Raw genomic sequence first — 20,021 nt, 5'->3', positions numbered from 1 at the left:
GATAAAATTGATTTTATCAATAAAATTCCTAAATGCCAGGTTGTTTCATACCTTTAGTCCCTTAAACAAACTCATCCCCAACGGAATTATTGAAATTACCATTTTAACTGATGGATGTGGATAACCCGAGGCAGCAGATGCCGATAAAGATGAATACAAACAGGCAACAAGCAGTCAACACGAAACGAATCAAAGGATCGAGGAAAAATAAAAAATATCGTAATTTATTCATCTCCCGAAAATTGTGAATATGTATAAGGGGATATATTGGGGCTTATATGTACATATATGTATATGTATATATCGACACTTTTCGAGACGCGTGCCCGCAAATGCAGAGCGGCAAAATTGGCTCCTTTTTGGGCACGTTCCAGCTGGCCTCGGGTCCTTTGGTACTTGGTCCTTGGTCCTGCCCCTCACTTATGTTAATTATTCGCCATGGCTAATTATGTGACCAAAAGACCCTCCTTAGAGGGTTAAGGACCCGCCGGAAAAGGGCCATGGGGGTAAATCGAGTAATTTTCATGGCAATTTCTGCGTAATTCGCTCGCCCAGTTGTCGCATGTCTGGCGACAAATGCCGGAATCTATAAAATAAATAATAAAATAATGTGCGCACCCTCCAAGGAAAAGGGAGAGGGAGTGTCCTTCCGCACGGCTACTGTCGCTACTGTAACTATATAATTATCGTAATTATTTTAATTGTACCTCGAAGAAGGCAAACAAAAAAAAAAAAAAAAGAAAAAGAGCGAAAAACGCAAGCCGGAGTGAAAAAATAAAATATGTAAACAAGGATCGAAAGCGACGGAATAGACACGAGATAATGCATAATGAATTTTAATTGAAATAATGCAAAAGGTCATTGGGTTCGTTTTAAACAGAGTGTTCTGAGAATTGCAGGGAATAAATGAATAAATGTAGGTTTTTATAATAACTATTAAGCTCTGAATATATTATAGTTTGTATTTAGAACTTGCCGTGTAAGTTGTTAGGTTGTTAAAACTTAAAACCATTCGTTGATTTTAACTCTAAAAACATGGTTGATCTAATATCTAACTATATTTGCTTAAAGCACCTTGTGATTCCGTATACCATTTTACTTACATAATGTTTGCACATTAATCAAAGCATTCCCCAATATGCCAACTGGATTTGAGCATTGATACGAGACCCGATAATTTTGCATTGGCTTCCCGACAGATTCTCCTCGGCAGGCCGGCCAAGTTCTATATCTTGTGGCTGCCCCACTCTGCACTCCTTTGTGGTTGTGGCCAACTGAGTTGTGCCCTGCAACTGGTCAAACCACAATAACTGCAGGTCCAAGACCTTCCCAAAATCAAAAAAAAGAAAATAAAGAACGAAGCAGGAAAAAAGGCAGGCAGCAGATAAAGGAAAAAGGCCATAAAAACTGCTGTTCCAACTGCTGTCCGTAGGTCCGGTTGTCCGGTTGTCCAGTTGTCCGTATGTCCGTATGTCCGCTTATCCGTATGTCCGCATGTCCGCATGTCCGTTTGTCCGTCCGTGGAGTGTCCGTTGCTGCTGGCCACTCTTTTGGTGCTCTTTTTTGTCGGTGGTCCTGCCACTCGCGCCTCTTTTTGTTCTCGACTTCTCGACTCCTTTTTGGACCGCAATCAATGTGAAGTTGGCTGCGTTCTTTTTTTCTTTGCCCCCTTCTTTTATTCCTTTATTATTTTTTACCATTGTTGCCTTTACTGGCCCCGTTTTGTTGTGTGTGGTCAGTTTTGGTTTGCCGCCTGCTGCCACCGCTGTTTTGGGTCCCCGAGTTGATTACTTAATTCTATTGATGACGTTTTGACTGATTGCCTTATGAGCTTTCACTTTTTGTGCTGCAGACTGCGGAGTGCGGCTCAGTTATTAACTGGTGCCGCTGCTATGAATTATTCATGCAACAACCACAAGGCGCACACTTTGTTGCCGCCTTGTGGAAATTTTTTCCTTCGCTTGGCTCGATGTCCGCTGCTCTGGGACTTCATCAGGCGATCCGATCCGATGCGATCCGATTGGATCCAAACGGACGGCCGTGGTCTTGGGTATCAGCTGGGTCTCTGCTCTCGTTAAACGTTTCAATTGACATTGCTGATTACACTGGCCAGCAGGGATAGGGATATCAATTGCTCAAATGAATAAATGGCTTGACTACTTAAACACTCTATTGGTCACTCTGATTCGACAGTTCAACGGTCACACTGTACGCATTAGTAAGGCGAGCATCTGTTGACTAGGCCCTAAGAAACGCATTTTAAATCAGGCCCCAACTTGTTGCCTCACATTTTTTCAGTGGATCGCGGCTCGGTTTTGCTGGGAAGTGTTTACCGCTAGATGACTTTATTAACGCCACTGGTGGCAACATCATCATCATCGTCATCACGACGACCAGCGGACTTGCAATCAAAGTCGCCGACAAAAGTACCGCGCTCATGGACATATAATACAGTCGCACTCATACGTATATGGCGGGCATGATTTAGTGTCAGGCACGGCGAATTCCTTCACACCTGCTAAAGTCTCGCTGTCATGTCAATAATGTCGAAAATGCAGCTTCCCTCTCTCTCTCTTCCACCCCATCTCTTTTCCTCCGCCAGCTGACTATCTCGTTCACTCCCGAGCGGAGTGATACCTGATAATGATGTGACAAAACAGCGGTCGAGATTTTTTTTAGCCCGCAGGCGAACTGAGGTGCATCTGAAAGGAGTTTGTGGAAAAAAGAAGCCACCGCCTGAGGAGAAGTAGCTAGGAAAAAAATAAAAGAGAGTTACTGGACGGGGGCTGCCCCCCTTTGGCTGTCATTAACGTGATTTTGTTGCTGTTGCTGTTATGCGTTATTACGCGTGCGCAGCGGCTAAAAAGAGGAAAAAGAAAGGAAAATATCAGGAGGTGTGGTGGAGTGGCTTTGGAGTCTGCTACTAGTAGTACTACCTGTGTCCCTCTCCTTTTCAGATATCGCCTGCCAACGCTAAGCTAAAGTGACATTTTGACAGCGATGCGTGATAAACGACGAAAAACGGCCACATGGCCTTTGTTGTGGGTTATTTTCGTGGGATTTGTCTTACTTTGGCCTTTAGCAAAAGTGACTTTTTTTTTTTGGCAGGAGGCTTACCGAGAAAGGAAAGTTTGAAAGCACTTAAATTTTAAACAGTTTATGGATTATTTCAAGGATTTTGAATATGAGAAAATAGTCGTAATATTAATTTAAATCGAAAAAGTCCCTCCATTGTCTTCCTTTGATTAAAAGTTTCTAAGAATATTCGGTTTTTGTATACTTTTAGTATTTTTTTCTTGTTTAGTATTTTATGGAGATCTATGCGAGTAATTCTGTTAAAGGCTTAATGTTAAGTGTGTTTTACCTGATTTAATTTCTTGTATAGCAGCCGCACCCGCACGATCAAGAGTTGTGCCCCATAAGATCCATGAGCTCCCCACCCCCATTTAACCCCCGCCCCCCGATTTTAACCCCTGTGCGCCTGACAATGCGTCCGCTGGAGTCGCATAAAAATGTTCGATGCCAGGCAAATAAAAAACTATGAAAGCCTCCGGAGCACAAACATGCCGAGACAACCAGAGAGATGGGGTGGGGTGCTTTCCAGGAGGGGGCATTAGGGGGTTAAAGGGGGCTTGACACGAGCACCACACAGTGGTCGCGTTTTTTAAAACGCGAACAAAACGCGTGGGCGCACAATAGAGTTGTTGCTGTTACTGTTACTGTATTTCTCCTTTTTTTTTGCGATGTTGTAGTTGCCGTTGATTGTTGTTGCTGTGCGGCTGACTTGAGAGTTTGACTGCGCCGCTGGATTTTGACATTTTCTAACACGCGCCTGCCAAGCGGCATAAAAATTGACATATTATAATGTCATGGCGTCCCCGATTTGCGCCACTGCGTCCAACAAACATGCCAGCCAAAGGCAGCCAAAATAAACTGCAGGAAAATCTCTCAATCCGTCAACGGATTCTGCGTGGGTGGGCGGCAATGGAAATCCCGCTGCGGACGGGGCGTGGCAGTGCGGAAAATCGAAGGCGCAGGCGCGCACACACAGATAGCCAAGTTTTGTTCGTGTTTTGTTTGTTGTCGTTTTGTTTTGACACAGTTGTCGTTCAGCTGGAGTTTCCTTTCCGGAAAAACCATTTTTCTTACAGTCCTTGAACGCGTTTTCATGAACTCATTGATGGTTGTATAAAAATTAGAAGAAGACCACTTAACATATTACTATTTATTGTTTAAGATGCTGATTACATATTTTCAAAGGCATTATTATTTCTGATATTATAAATGGTTTTTATTATATTAATTATATTATCTTTTAGGAACCAGTAAGCTTTATAGCCATTGTTTGATTTTTTTTTGAGCTAAGGAAACACATTTGACTTTCCGCAACAACTGTCAGTATTTCCGAGATAATTTCCTTGACAAAACTGTCTTGAACAACTCGCAACCCACAAGTTTCTGGAGGCCCCAGCTCACGCACTTTTTCGCAGCAGTTTTTCTTTTTTTTCGATATTTTTTTTTTGCTTTTTTTCGTGGTCGGTACACAAATCGCAATTGAGTCTCTCAGTTGAGTTCAGTTGTTGTCTTTATCAGATTGTTGCAATTTTCTGTTGTTCAATGTTTTGCTGTTGTTGTAACTACGATTCGTTGTTGTTGTTGCACAGCCCGCACTCTCTATGGAAAGATCTTTATCAGGCTTTATAGGTACGCTTTGGTTTTACCCCCAACGAAAGCAACAAACATGGCAGAAAAACATGTAATGAAAATTATGACAAGCCAAAATCCACAGTGAGCGAAAAAGAGAGCGCGATAGGTGCACGAAAAGAAATCGGGAATCAAATCGGATCATCGTATTTTTTCCTTAAGCTGACATTAAGTTTCAATGTGACCATGCTCCCATTCCAACAACTTAATTTGAGTGACCTTTCGTTGGTGGTTGCTTAAAGTTATTCTACTATTCACTGCCAAAGATTTGATATTCACATTACATTTTTAAACAAATTTTTTTCTGTGTAAAGTTGGAGAAGAAAAATTGTAATGCGAAAAAATTATAATTCAATGGAAAATTGCGCCCACACACGCCTCACCAACAATTGTTTTTGGTTGTTTGGATTTTTAGCCTTATCGCGCAGCGGAAAGCGTTGTTGTTCAATGTTGTCAACGTTGTTGCTCTGATTGTTGTAACTGTGTGTCTGTACTGAATTCTTTTCATATTTGATTTTCTCCTTCCTGCCGATGGTGATGGATTTGCAATTGCAATTTGATGTTCGACCAGATCTGGATAGGGGTTTTTTTTCTGTTCGGCCGAAGAGTTCACATTGTTTAGTAATCCAATTCTTCTAGTTTGCACCAAAACGGTAGATTTAATCATCATTTGATTTACCTGCATATGTGAACTGCATTGTATGCATTTAATAAATTTAGAGATCTGCTGCTTTGCAGTGACATAAATGATTGTTAAACGAGCGATCTAGTTTAGTTTGCCACATCCCAGATCGGTTACCGATCACGACATTAAAATTGGATTAAGTACGCATATTTCTTTTCCCTCTTTCTTTCACCTGGATCGTGATTCGATTAATGATCATTACAAATAACACTTGCCATTCGCCGGCGAACACGATTGCCATTCTTTCGCTTTCCTGTAAACATAATTACCATGATTTCTAACCGTCTTTTAATTGAATTAAATACGAACAAGCGATCGCTGCATAATAATAAATTGCCGTCGATTGACGATCGTTAGCAGTCGGCTGCAAAAGCGAAAGTTGCGTTCGCCAAATTGGCCAAGATCGCATCGCAGAGGAGAGCTCCTTCCTTCAGCTCCATATCGCAATGGCTATATCGCCACATACCGCCGTCTCTTTCTATTTCCAAGTGATCTCTCTGTCGCCGGTAGTCGTCCTGCTTCGTTGCTGTTGCTGTAAATTAAGATCGTGCGATTAGCGCTGACAGCGAGCGAGCGATCGGGCAATCGGTCGATCGGTCGGGTAATCGCAAAAATCGGTCTATCGATCGCAGGTCTTTTGGGTGAGGAGGAGCTAGCTTTCTACATTTTTAATGAGCATTTCAGCTGCACCATCGATCGTGAGCCAGCGGCATCTCTACCCCTCTCTCTCTCTCTCACTGTGCAATCCATCTTTCTGCCAGTGGATCGGAGTTCATCCATTATCGAAATCGGAAAAGCACAATACCTGTTCCGATTGTCGTGTGGGTGGCCTCGTCTGCTGTCTCTGTTATCGGGAAATTGCAAAACCTTCAAGGAAATGAAAAGGCTGAGCATCAAACTGAAGACAAGTTATGATACAGATAAAGTTAAAATTAAAGTATATTTAAAAATGTGTGTTTACGATCAACAGCTTTAAATTCTATTCCATTTATTCTTAGGGCTTTCCAGTTTTTCCATCTTTTATGTGCTTGCAGTCCATCGTTACTATTCAAAAATATTAAAAAAATTTATAGAATATTTCTGATGGCGTAAGAGTACCCTTTCAACCTTTTTTTCCTATTCAAAAGCACTGCCAATTTTGTGTTGGCCAGCATCTTCTTGGGCAGCCCGAGGTTGTTGTTTCTGTTGTTACTGCTGTTGTTCGTGTTGTTGACTGTGTTGTTCACTGTGTTGTTCTTGTTGGGTTTGTGCGGGTGCGGATACCTTGGCCAGGTCGCCTTGTTGTTGCTGTTTTGTTTTTCGCTGTGTTTTTCGAACGATCGTTGTCGTCGTCATCGTCGTTTGTAGTCCCCAGTTTCAAGTCCCCAAACCCCAAACCCCAATCCTCAGTCCTTGTCCTCTCAGACTCCCAAACATCTCGGGACTCCTTTGGGCCTGTTCGTGAGTGTACGTATGTATGTATATATGTTTGTATGTTGGTCCGTTGTTAATTTGCGTTTTGTTGCATTTGTTGTTGCTGTTGTTGCATTGGTTGTTGTTGGCTGGCTGGCAAATTGTTACACGCGTTGCCTGCTTTGATGTCTTTATGGGTTTTGAATTTAGTGTTGGCCTGCCCCGCACAATCGTGACTGCCAGTCGCTGGATGCGGGAGGAACGGGGTTGCCACGAGGGAGAGTTCACGGTACACAGGAAAAAATGCAATAAACTTGCAGCCCAACTAAAGAAATCACTTGCAATCACTTGCTGTGGTATGTAAAGGCATGCTCGCACTTCTAAAATGTCTAATATTTAATATATCATAGTTAATATGATAATATTATGTATGATATATGTTTTAAATCGTGCATAAAATACTATACTAAATATATAAAATAACTAAACACCCTATTCGAACATTCAGATTTGGTAACTATCACTATCATACAATTTAACTGGTACAGAACATTATTTTCCTTGAATAGGTTCTTTCTTTCGATTTCGACGCAAATTGTTTTCGGTGTTCCTTTGGCCTATCTACCTCACCCACCAACTCCCCCTCAGAAGACATAATCAAATGTGGACAAAATTATTGAGCAATTTAGTTTTACTTTATGGAGCAATTGCTTTGGTTCAGCGGGAACTTACAGGAGGTTTTGAGATGGGTTTTTTTTTTTTTTTAATCTGGGATCCCAAATTTTGCCGTTGGTGCTGATGCCCCGAAAAGTCTGCGGCATCACCATCCTCATCATCATCATCATGGCGAGATGATCATCCTGGGCCGCGTTTACTTTATGTTTATGCGGTAAATGGCATTAATGGATTTATAGATTCACGTTCCAGAGGTGGTGCCTCCATTTTATCCCCACTTCGTTTCCCTGGATGCAGCTTGTTTGCGCTTAGTTTTGATTAGGATTTATGGCGATTTATGGCGGGCCTGTGGGTGAAAGGGGTGACTGCGGGTGGACTCCTTTTCAAGGCGCACTTTCTGCACTGGCAGGGCCTCGAAAACGGCATCAATCATGATGGAAGGCGCACTAAATGTTGGTAATTATGTTGGGGGCAAATAAGAGCAGCAAAAAGGTGATTTCAATGGGGGCATTAATCATAAAGATTGAAAGTAAACCTGGATATTCATGGCAAATCGCTACGCATGTTTGTTAAGTGTGTTTGTACTTACAAATTACAATATTCTTAATTTTAATTTTGGTCTTAAGCCTTAGACCTCGTTGTTCAATCAATCAATCATGCCGTTCAAATGCGTTTAGTGTCAATCATAAATTGTCTAATCGAACAGCAGAGAATTTTCCCATTTCCAGCTTACATAAAACTCACAAATTCTCATTCTCAAACTCACATGTATAAATAATAGGTATTTTCTACCCACAAGTCAATCAATCATTAGAGTTTACAAATTTTATATAAAATCCGTCAGGTCCCTGGGGTCAATAAAGCTCATTAGCAAAGTTCAATCACGATCAAAATGAATGCATCCATTTATGTCAATCAGGGATTGCTTGACCTTTTGTAGCAGCAAATGGTCACCCACACAAGTGATTTGATTGATAGTTGCATTGAGATGGCCAATCCCAAAGAACCGAGACCATGACAAAGTAGTTTGTCCATTAATTCGTCCCTCCGATTCAAGACTCCTTTGCTCGTTCAAGGAACGTTCCCTTTTTTCCACTGGGTAGGGCGCCTATTTAGGATTTCTACCATTTTAGATGACCTATTATAGGGTATTACGATAATTTGGGAATTGAGAGAAAGCTTTGTATTCCAAAAGAAAAGCTTTCCACAATTTTTGATTTTGATATTTACTTACGTACTTAAACAAAATATTATTGCACTACATTAAATTTGCAGAGCATCAAAGATTTCGGTCTTAAGTTAGTACTTCTTATTCCTTTTTTTTTTTTTTGTGTGCTGCGCTGGGTGATTTTGCCCTTTGGCCAAAAACTGTCGCAACTCATCAATTTTCATTCACCGGCCGTGGCCAAGACGCGTCTTTGCTGCAACTATTATTCACGCCTAGGCAACGGGTTCCTATCCGACTGCAACTCACAGATGGCTCCACATCCTCTGTCCAGGGTTTACCAACCCCCTCCCCCCTTTTCAGCCCCGTTACCCCCCTTTTGAGCCACTTTGACGTTAAGCCAGAGCAATGAATGCTTTTAGCTGAAAACTGAGTAATTGAGTGACAATTAAGTTATTTCTAGACGAACAAGCCGCGATCGCCGTCGTCGGTCCTTGGCTATCCAACTGGCTGACCAGTCTTCTCGCCTTTTTTCGTTCCCTCCGCCGACTGGCTCTTTTTATATATATTTTCTTTTTATGAAATATTGCCAAGTTCATATCTCAATTATGAGTGCCGACGCTGCTGGGCACAGTGGTTCGAAAGTGATTGAAGGCGAAGAAACACTTTTGATCAAAATATTTACTAAGACGAAAAGGAGGTTATCTGAAAATAGAGTTTTAAATAACTATATTGTTTATTACTAATAGGCTCCCTCAAGATTGTTAAATTTCCTATTTAAATACTTTTCTGCTTATTTTCTTGCGTTTTTAACCACTGTGCGCAGTGCCGCAGTGCCGCAGTGGCTGCTGCACTTTGTGCCCCTCATCCTGCTTTTCCTTGAGTGAGATTAATCGCAGCTTTGACAGGCGCTGCATTTGCTGCTGCATTTCGGTTTTCTTGCCGTTTGCATGATTAAGCATTGCGCAGGGCGGGGGGCGGTTGGGCAGCGGGGGCGTGGCAGACCGCTGGCTGCCTTTGACATTATCACCAAAAGTGCCGACCGCGCAGGCGCGGAGCCATCAACCAGTTGAGTCGAGTCAATCAGCGGCGGACCCCATTTGCTCCTCCTGCCCCACATCATTAACAGCAGTCAAATGCTTAGAGTTTTTTTCTCAGGCTCCCAACTATTTTTTTTAATACTCTATTTTAGGGGTATTGTGCTGTATATACTAATATATAAAATCATCAACCATAAAATGACAAGTTTATGTTTAGTTTTGTAAATGTTTAGAGCAGTTCGATTTAACTCAATATTTAACAGGTTAGGGCATTAAAACGTCGGCTTCCGAGCGCTTCTTGTTGCATCCCAGTTTTTTACTAGACTTTTTCTGTTTCGTTTGGACGCTGCCTTTTGATGTTCGAGGGCTGGGATTTGGTGAACTTTAACATCGCTTATGTCAAATTATGTCTTCATTTGCCCGGCAGAGGGCGTGGCGCCTGCGGGTCTGTAACCATCCTCGATATTCCCGCCACGCCCCGCCCCCCATCACCGTTGTCCCTTTGCCAGCTGATTTTTCCATTCTCTTCGCTGATTTATGGCCAAAAGTGCATTTGGCGGCGGCTTGTTTTTGTTTACGTTTTACCGCTGACAAAACGCTGCAATTTTTTGTCGGCACTTCTCTTGAAATATTACGCATACGCCGCGTGCGCGGGTGGGTGGGAATGGCAATGGTAATGGTACAGTGGGTTAGCTTGGATAGCACCGGGGCGGTATTATGACAAATTGCACAAGAGCTGCGCGCGAACTTGAGAAAACAAATGCGATAGGAAAACATGCAAAAAGCACAAAAGGCGCTACAAAAACAACAAAAATAAAAAATAAAAAAAAAGCAGGGGGAAAAAATAAGAGTACACACAGAGAAAAACAGACGCCGAGCGATATGAAAAGCGTAGCAACAATGTGCAGGAAGCGTTAAGCGAAGGGGGGCGATGGAGGAGGGGGTGCTGGGGTTGTGGGGTGTGGGTGTGCAGTGCGGCGCTAGGCGAAGGGGTTCGGTGGGCGGCGGGCGGTGGAAGCGTGTGCGTATGCACTCGACGCTGCCAACGCGTCGCCGCTGATTGTTGTTGTCGCTGTCGCATTACATAAGCCGCATATCGTTTCCGCCACAGCGCCCACACACAAGCACATACATGTGTACGTACCGATACACCCGCACAGTGGGTCAAGAGGTGATCGATCGAAGAATATGATGAACGGTAATGGAATGGGCGGAGCACCAACAAACGAATTGGAAATTCAATTAAAATTAAAATTATTAAAAAATTTATAACTATTCAGAACAGTTACTTTGAAATGTAGCAATATAAGAATATATTTTATAAAATGTTACTAATTAAATAATTTATTTAATTTTTATAAATGCAAAATAGTGCATACTTTGCGGGGCATTTGTAGAAGGGAATTTATATAAGGTTAAGATTTAGTTATTTAATACTTCTTATCATTAGCACTTCATTAATTTTTTAGTGAATTTTTTGAACATTTTGTCCGAATAATTGCAAGTGCATTAAAGTGCACTCGCTATTTGATGCTCGATCCCGCCCACTGTGCGCCTTGTGCCGCGAAGAAGAAGCAGCAGCAGCAGAAGTAGAAGAAGAGGAAGCAGAGTCCGTGTGCATTCTCCATTCCCTTCCCACATTCTCGTTCTCGTGTGTTTCTTTCCCCCCCTGTTCCTTCTTTTCGCATTCTCCCACAGCTTTTGTGCACTCGTTCTCCTTCTCCGCTGTGTTCTCGTTTTCGTTCGCACATATCGGCCCTCTCCCTCGGCGCGATCCAACCTCCCCCCGCTCGCCCGCTCACTCGCACACCCACTCGGCGATCACATTGCGCATTGCGTTGCGCATCAGAACAACGTTCGACCTTGACAGTGAAAATTCAATGGCAGCGACGCCGCAGTCGCGGTCGACGTAGGCAGCGACGCGCTTGCAATTGACGAGCGCAAATTGTTGTTCTATATACACACACATGCATATATATGTATATGTATATAAATAAATATATATACACACCAATAAATACGCTAGTGCGTACAGTAAAAGATCGGATATTATTTAAGGACTTTTAGTCAGTTTTCTCGATACGATAAAATATTACGTATACGTCGAACATACTTCAAAAATGTTTCTACCGAGAGCTATCAGAACTTGGCACCATTTCGCGAGGGCCCACTGTACTTTTCATGGGTGTGTGTCGCCATTTGGTTCCTGCACTAGTTTTTACAATTTGTAGAACTCAAACATTTTGCGTATGCTATCGTCTGAATGACCGATTGTTTGTTATTTTTGTTGCTCCTGCTGCTGTTGTTGTTGCTTTAGGTGCATTCGCCGCGCGACCTTGAACATTGCAGTTTTTTTCTCGCAATTGGCAGCGTGCGCACATAAAACAAACAAACAAACACACAAACCGCACATGTGTGCAGATCGGCACAGATATGTAAATCAGCCTGCGGATATCTACACTTGGAAAGTCTTGGCCATTTGCACTCTTCTCGATCGCTGAAAAATGCATCCCTAAAAGATATAAAGATAAAAAATATCTTTTAGTTAAACTTCTTATGTGAATATAATATTTATTTAAAAGGAATAGAAAATCGATTGAGTTTCAGTCAATATACGATAATGTTCACACAGATATCTCTTTTTAAAATATGTATTATTTTTCTATACACTGGACAAACCTTAACCCTTTGTCGCCATACCCGCACTTTCTACCCTTTCCCATTCCTTGCGTACTTCAGATCCTACGCCTTATACCTTGTGATTTGTGTTGAGTTTTTGTCGAATTATTTTCGTTCTTTTTGCGCAACTTGGCGAAAAATAGCTATGCAAAAAAAAAAAGAGTGAGGAAGAAAGAAAAACCTTACCGCATTTGTATAAAAACTGTGGCAATGAAAACCATTGCCCATTGGCTCTTAGCAACATTTTACGTGCGAGATTCGAATTCGTTTGTTGCTGATTTCGCTAAGAAAATTTCAACAATTTGTGCACTTTCTTTTGTTTGCCAGCAAACAGTTTGAAAGTGCCCGCGGAAATGGGGGGAGGGGGGCGGTGAGGGGGCTTATCAATGTGCGGGTGCGGGGTATGGGTGGACTGGTGGGGGGTCTTGGCAACAACTGCCTTGGCTCGATTGCTGGGTTAAGTTTTCAAGGGCACGCACGTGCAGTCTGCGAATGGATGGGAGAAGAAAAATATTGAAAAAAAATGGAATTCAATTAAGAAAGTATTTAACAAATGTTGTTAGCAATATATAGCCCAATTGTGAATTTCTAGAATATTTTAAAGTACAAAGCATTTTTTCGATGCTAGATTTCTTTCAGTGCATTTCCATGCACGATTGTGGGTGTAAACTGAGTTAAGAGTGGGTGGCAACTTTGGAGAAATTTGAAAAACACGCGCAAATCACAATTTTACGCCGTTCAATTTCCAATTAACTTTAGAATTAGAACAACATTTTATTAATTACAGTATAAAAAAAAACCAATTAAAAAAAATAGTGAACTGAAGTAGAAAAGACAGGAATAAATCGAGTGAAATAAAACAATAAACTTATTTAAAAAAAAATTAGATAAACCTGTTTCTGTCCCACACTAGGCGCTCCCTCTCTCTCCCACCATCACTGTCTCTCTTTCGCACGCGCTTGGCCTTGCACTTACGCCGCTGCGTTTCGCTGCCGACGCTACCGCCTCTGCCGGCGTCGTCGCCAACGCCACGCTCTGCACTTCCGCACACACGACAAATAAAAACAAAAAGGAAAAAAGCGACTAACGAACAGCTGACGAAGCGTGGCAGCAAAGTGCCGCCGCCCGCTCTCGCCCCCTCTCTGTCGCACTGGCCGCTCCGCTCTGCTCTGTCCCGCTCGCCCGCCGCGCCGCCAGCCTCTCGCTCGCACTGCATCTCGACGGTGAGTGCAGCGAAAAGTGAAAAGTTTGCAAAAAGAATGTTAGAATCAGTGCTGATCTGGGTTGAAACTAAAAAAACAAAGTTATATATCGTTTATTTACCCTTCTTTAAGTTGAACTGCAAATGGTTTTTGATTAAATATATTTAGAAACAACTTAAGTGCGTAAAAAAATATTTTAGTTTAAGATTTGGATGCTCTTTGTTAGCAGTTCTTTTTTTCAAGAGAGTCAGGATAGCGGAAATATCCTAAGGATTCCGTATTTTCAAGGTTCTTTGCGATGAGGAAAATGCTTTGTAATATAAAGTGTTGCATAACGCGAGTGAAAGCCAAGCGGGCGCTGATTTTCCGGCCAAATCAACAGCGTTTTTGGCATCTCTGACCCGTAGAACCAGCCAACTGCAGCTGCGTTTGCCGTCGTCGTCGCCGCCGCTGCCCATCGTCAATTTTTATTTTATTTATTTTGCCCGTGGCTTGTGTGTGTGCCTTGTATTTTTCTTTCTTCTATTTTATTTTCTTTTTTTTTTGCTCTATCGTTACTCGTTTTCATTTCGCCTGCTGCGGTTTCAGTTGTCATTTTACTACAGCCGCTGTTAGTTAGTTATTTGTATGCGTCGTCGCGCGTTTTCCCACTGAGGCAACTGCAACGAGAAGTTGCAGCAACAGCGGAGGCAGCAGCAGCAGCAGCAGCAACTGTTGCAGCCACAACACAGCAGCAACACAGCAGCAACATAGCAGCAACATAGCAGCAACACATCCTTTTTAAGCGTGCGCGCGCGCGTTTTAAAACGCGCGCAAAAATCGCCTGGCGTTTTGGCGATTCTATTCTATTCTCTACTGTATTTTTTTTTTGCCGCTTGAGATTTGTGCATGTTCTTGGTGAATTTGCTGCTGTTTCAGTCGCTATCGCGATCTTCTCAAGGCTGCACGCGTTTTCTGCTGACGCCGCCGTTTGCGTCGCTGCCGCGTCGTCATCGCGTCTGCGTCGCGTCTACGTGTTCAAAGGCAGAAATTCCTTTCAGTTCGTGCCGTTCGCCTTCATAATTCCCCCTAATTATCCGCCGCACTCTTAATATTTGCAACGTTTTTCTACATTTTTTTTGTCGGTGTTTTTTTTTTTTTTTTTTTTTTGTGTAATGTGCAAAAAGAGCAGAAGAAATAAACGCCACGTTTGAAAATGCATGCATAACGCATATAAAGTTCAACGAAGTCCAAAAGGCCAACACATGATATAAATTAAGGAAATTGGTCAACAAAAAGAAAAGAAGAAGAAGAAGAAAAGGAAATAGAAAAATTCACCTTGAGACTGATATTCGGTTTTTGTGCAATATTTATCTTTGCCAGAACGGTGTTATATTTGTGTTCTATTTGCCGCTGCCTGCTGCATAAGCAAACGGGGTGAGTCAAGTCGCGTGAAATCGCATATAGCGCACGATCACACACACACACACACATGGCGTATACGCGATGCGTCAAGCATACGCAGTGTGGGCCGTGCAAATGTGGTAGTTACGTAAAGATATTCTACAGCTTACGATTTTTCAGGCTTAAAACATACTCAGAGTGTTTTAAGAAATTATTTTATAAATTAAAAAATTAAAAAAAAAAACATATTTAGTAAGGATTTATTCTAAAATACAAAAAGATAGCCTCAGTGTACTGTAAAACACATATAATATTCCATATTTAATATGGTATTTTAATTTAAAAGACTTTGCAAATCCTATTTTGCTATCCCTAATATATTTTATAGCATTACAATTGCTTTCTTGCTGTATTTTATTGAATGGCAGACTTTCTGTCGTGGTGCTAAAGCGCAAATGTCTTCAACTGCCGTGAAAATTATATTTCACCATTTTTGTTGTTGTAGTTCGCACTAGTATCATTTTTATGTTGTTGTTGTTGTTTCTATTATTATTATTGCCGGCTTTGGCTTTATCAGTCATTTGCTTGTGTATTATCAGTCTAAAGAGCCGTAAAAGCAAAGCAAGCTGACAAAAAAGAAATTGAAAACGCCTGAAATTCAATTAGAAACAAAACGCGCAGAGCGGAGAAATTGTTTGGAATTGCATATATGCAAGTGCTCAGCCGTTTGGGCGATAAACGCTGCCGCTTACATTTTTTTTTCGTTTTTTTTTTTTTTCGCCGCTGATAAGGCGAAGGCAAAGTGCGCTCGTGTGGGCGGTGGATTTGGTCGGTGGATGGCAGTGGGCGGCAGGGGGAGGTCCAAGGGCACGGCATGCGTGTGCGATAAGCGAAGAAACAGACTGGAAGATCAGGTGAATGTTATATTCGGCGCTGCGTTTTGCTGTTCGTATTTATGGCTATATGTGTATCTCAGTGCCTGATAATCTGCACAGAAGTACCCAAATGTCCGCAATTTTCTGGTTTATTTTAATTTAGTTAGTATATGGCATTCTAGTTAGCTAACTGAATCCATAGCTTACTAAATAAATTGCATTTATTGCCAACGAAATCCAACTTTTTCGATGGTTTCTTCTAGATTCTCCCGAAAAACTCACACACTAAAAATCCTTAGAGAATATACACAAGTTGAAGCCTTAGCCTTTTGTATATTCTGAGGGACTTTTCTATGTTTTTGCCCTGCTTAATGCAGCGCAACGAATTGCGGCGAGCGGCAAAAAAGCTTTTCATCAGCCCACAGTCGACAAACAACAACTAGCAACAACAATGCCAACAACACACCCGTAGACACTGAGCAACGTGGCAACAACAACTGCACTGCAGTACAGAGCGACAGCAACAACAGCAACAGGAGCGTGAAAAACATTTTCCCACGATTTGAGTGCGGCGACGATGACGTTCGTCACCTAGAGAGGAAAAACGCCCCCCTTACCGCCCCACGAAATTGCCTCTCCTCCCACTCTGTCTCATCTAAATGCAGACGCCTTTCAATTCTTCTGGTGCCGCTTCCCTTTTCTTCCCTCCACCGCCGGCTACAATATCTTTCTTATTTTTTTTTTTGTATGAGGGGAAATACGGAAAAAAGGGTAGATTGATTCGCGTTTCCTTTTTCGGTATGCAAAAATTATGAGGAGTTTGGCAAAGAGAAAGAGCTTCAAAACTGGGAAGGGAATTTATTGTTATTACAGCGATTGAAGTGGAAATGCTTTATATTTGTAAATGGTTTCTATGTTTCCTTCTCAATTATTTACTATATTTCGAAAGTAGTGTGACCAAATGCTTTTGACCAGCTCTAAGGTGACCATATGCAAAATTTATAATTGCAATTAATTGATTAAGTTAAGAGCTTAAACAATTTCGTACTGGCTCTGTTTTCCCTTCCCCTAATTTCCCCCATTCGCGTTTATTCGTCATTCGTTGCGATGGGTGTGGGAAAGTGGGCGGAGCAAAACAGAAAAAAAAAAGAATTGTAGCCGCTGTTTTCCTCCACCCCGTTTTGTCCACCTCCTCGTTGGTGGTGTGTGTATGATGGCTCTTCGTGTTTCGCTTACTGGCTAGCCCTTCCCCCTGTTTTCCACCGTTTCCCCCCAATTTTCCTCGTGTTTTTCCCCTGCTGTGTGTTTTAGTTGTAATTGCATTTGTACAACACCAAGCAGGAACAACAACAACACTGGCAGCTGGGTCATTGCAAATACAAATATATGCATTGAAATTGTTGTTACCTTCGCCATGAGACACGCGCTTAAATTGAATTGGATCATATCTTTTTTCCCCCATTTGTGCGGCCTGTGTAAATTGCAGGCCACGCCTTTCCTTTCTCCCTATTTTTCGACACTCCCACTCCCCTACCCCCCACAAAACCGAGCCTGGTCACACTTTTTAGGCCACAAGCAAAAAGAGAAAGAGAAGTGATTTTTACTCGGCTTGCTTTTGGCCATGAAGTGTCCATTAGTTCATTAGCCACAATTGACTGTTGACAGGAGATACTCTCTGCTTTGAGCATAACAGCTAGCAAGTGAGCTGGGAAATGAAAAACCATATATATTTCGGTCACAAAAACGATTTAAAATGGAAATATATTCCTTCGAAAACTGCTTAAATGAATGAAATCTTAAACTTTAATTTGATTAATACTTGGTTTTTGGCTGGTTGTAACTTAGTACCCTAATGAAAGGCAAACTGTGTATATACGATTTTTATGGTTCTGGCTGAAAAGGGAAACAAATCAAATGTTAGAGTTCTTGAACTCGTTATTGGACCTGCTGCCGTTGTCATTATGAATGAGTTTAATCAATTTCGCAGAGCGGAAAAGCAAGAAGGCCATTGTTGCTGGCCGCTGGACGCTGACAGGTCGCAAGTGTTTGCACTTGACTCCGCACCATGGGCCTTTGGTGCCCATGTCTGGCCACTTCCATTGGCCATTTGCCATTTGCCATTGCCCATTGCCATTCCCATTGCAATTCCAATTTCGATTCTGAACTGAATTGCCGCTTAATTGCAGAGCAGGGGCCATACAGTGGCCATTATCTTGGGTTTCGGTGTATGGACTCTATACATGGTCCATGGATGAATTGCTGGCCAAGATCGGCTTGCTTCCACACCACAATGGCTGTCGGCCTTTTGTCGGAACCCGCTGATTGATTGTCTATTAATAAGAGTTGCCATTTTCATCTTCATTTTTCCTGCAAACTGATATTAATTTTCTCTCTTCATTGCCTTTCGTTGCAGGTGAGTTCTATGCGGAAATCTGTGTGCGGAGGTTGTTTTCTAATATCTCTAATCTAATATGTAATTTGGGTAAGCCTGGGAATCATGATTTCCATCCAGTCACAAAGCAGACATTATAAAATGTTACTAGTGATGTTTACTGAGAGCTAATATTATATTTATAATCTTTAGAGAGCTTCAAACACTTTATATTTTTTTTTAATTTTATATTTGAATGAACTCTGGAAACATCTGTCGCATTCTCCCCACACAAACCCCTAAAAAACAACAAAACTTTCTCCAGACGGTATCACACGATTGGGCTATTATAGGGAAACAAATATCTTTACCATCTTTCATTTCCTCTGTTGATAGATTGATCTTGGAATAATGGGAAGCGACAACTTTCTCCGGGGTGGTTAAGAACCTAACGGTACATTTACAGTTAGCCAAACAGCTGGCCAGGAACTCACTTTCTTTACCCTTTCTTTCGTTTACCCTAAGCTCAAGAAGTCACGCGCCAAGAAACTTTCACTAGACGAAAACCAAAAAGGGGTTGCCCTGCGGCCAAAAGGGTTTCAATTTGAATGCACTTCTGGCCAGGCTCGTCTGATAGAAATCTTCGGTTAAGAAATTTGGGTCAACAAAACGAAACGACAAACAGCTGCCAACGGCAATGAAACGAACAGAACGCATTTAAGACAAGGGTTCCGAGCCATAAAAATTAAAACGAGCCAGAAACCGAAACCGAAACAGAAGTCAGCAGGTAACATCCTCAGGAAAATAAAACAGTGGCCCCTTCCTCCGTTTTCTGTTTTGTTTCGCTTTAAAGCTGAAATTTATTTTTGGCACGCGCGAATTTCAAAGAACACTTTGCAGCTGGCTGATAAAGAATAAGTAAATAAAAAACAAAGCGCAATAAAACAAAATTTGGTCGGAAGTGGAACCTGCGAAATGAGAATTAATGAGCCAACGGTTCGGCTTTTACAATTAAGTTTCGTTTTACATATGTTGCCGGTCAAAAGTATCTGTTAATTATATTAAGTAAGTAGATGTGTTGTTCGAATACCAAAATATGGTTGATTGGGAATTATACGCAACTGTTTCATTCCACTATTCCTGGTGACAACACCCCTTTTATTCCCGATGATTAACAATGCCACATTTGTGAAAAGATTGAACACGCGAAATATCATTAGTTTAAAATCGAGGTGGAAATTGTTCTCCGTAGACCGTTAGCTCGACTTTTCCCGCCTATCGCCGGCACATTCCAATGCCATTCCGTTCCATTCCATTCCAATTTGCTACGGACATGTTAAAAGCATTAATCAATCATACATACTCGTACAAACGTGCCTTATTGCCGGTCAGCCAATGTATTTGGTGGATATATGTTCCAGCCTTGATCTGGGGCGTTATCTGGCCTAATGAAGCATAATTTGTATTCGAACTCCAGCGTGTCTGAGACAGAGAGAGAGAGAGAGAGAGGGGAGATAAGCTAGTGTGCGAGTGAGACGGGCATAGAGGCTGTGAGGACCACGAGGACGATTCATCTTTTAATTACCGCGTTGAAAGCCAGTATTTTTCATCGCCACATCGATATGCTGCCCCTCCGGTTCGCAATGGATCGCCATGCTCGGAGTCTCCTGTGGACTCCAAAGCCCCCAGAGATGGTTAACCCACGCATGCCTGAGCAATTTAGTGTGTTAAGGCTTTTGCACTAAAATAAATCTACGGCGATTTGTTTGTTTGCACAAGCTGCCGGCTGTTTGCCGCTCCCCACCGTTTTAACCCCCCTTCCTTTTGCTCCCCGTTAACAGTCTCTGCCC

General features: G+C 42.0%; 1 protein-coding gene across 4 annotated transcripts in view; it reads left to right on the top strand.

Annotated features, from left to right (window-relative positions):
• Window positions 1-20,021, top strand: part of LOC117148056 — a 112,831-nt gene that overhangs the window by 17,093 nt on the left and 75,717 nt on the right. Inside the window, exon 1 of one of the 4 annotated variants that reach the window (XM_033315243.1) lies at window positions 14,755-14,958. The exons of the other annotated variants lie outside the window; for them this stretch is intronic. The gene's annotated coding sequence lies outside the window, so the exon portion shown is untranslated. Of the gene's footprint in view, window positions 1-14,754; window positions 14,959-20,021 lie in introns of those variants that run through there. 4 annotated transcript variants of the gene reach the window in all.

This window comes from Drosophila mauritiana, chromosome X (assembly GCF_004382145.1).
Source record: "Drosophila mauritiana strain mau12 chromosome X, ASM438214v1, whole genome shotgun sequence".
Lineage (NCBI taxonomy): Eukaryota > Metazoa > Arthropoda > Insecta > Diptera > Drosophilidae > Drosophila > Drosophila mauritiana.
This window is presented reverse-complemented; position numbering and strand designations above follow the sequence as displayed.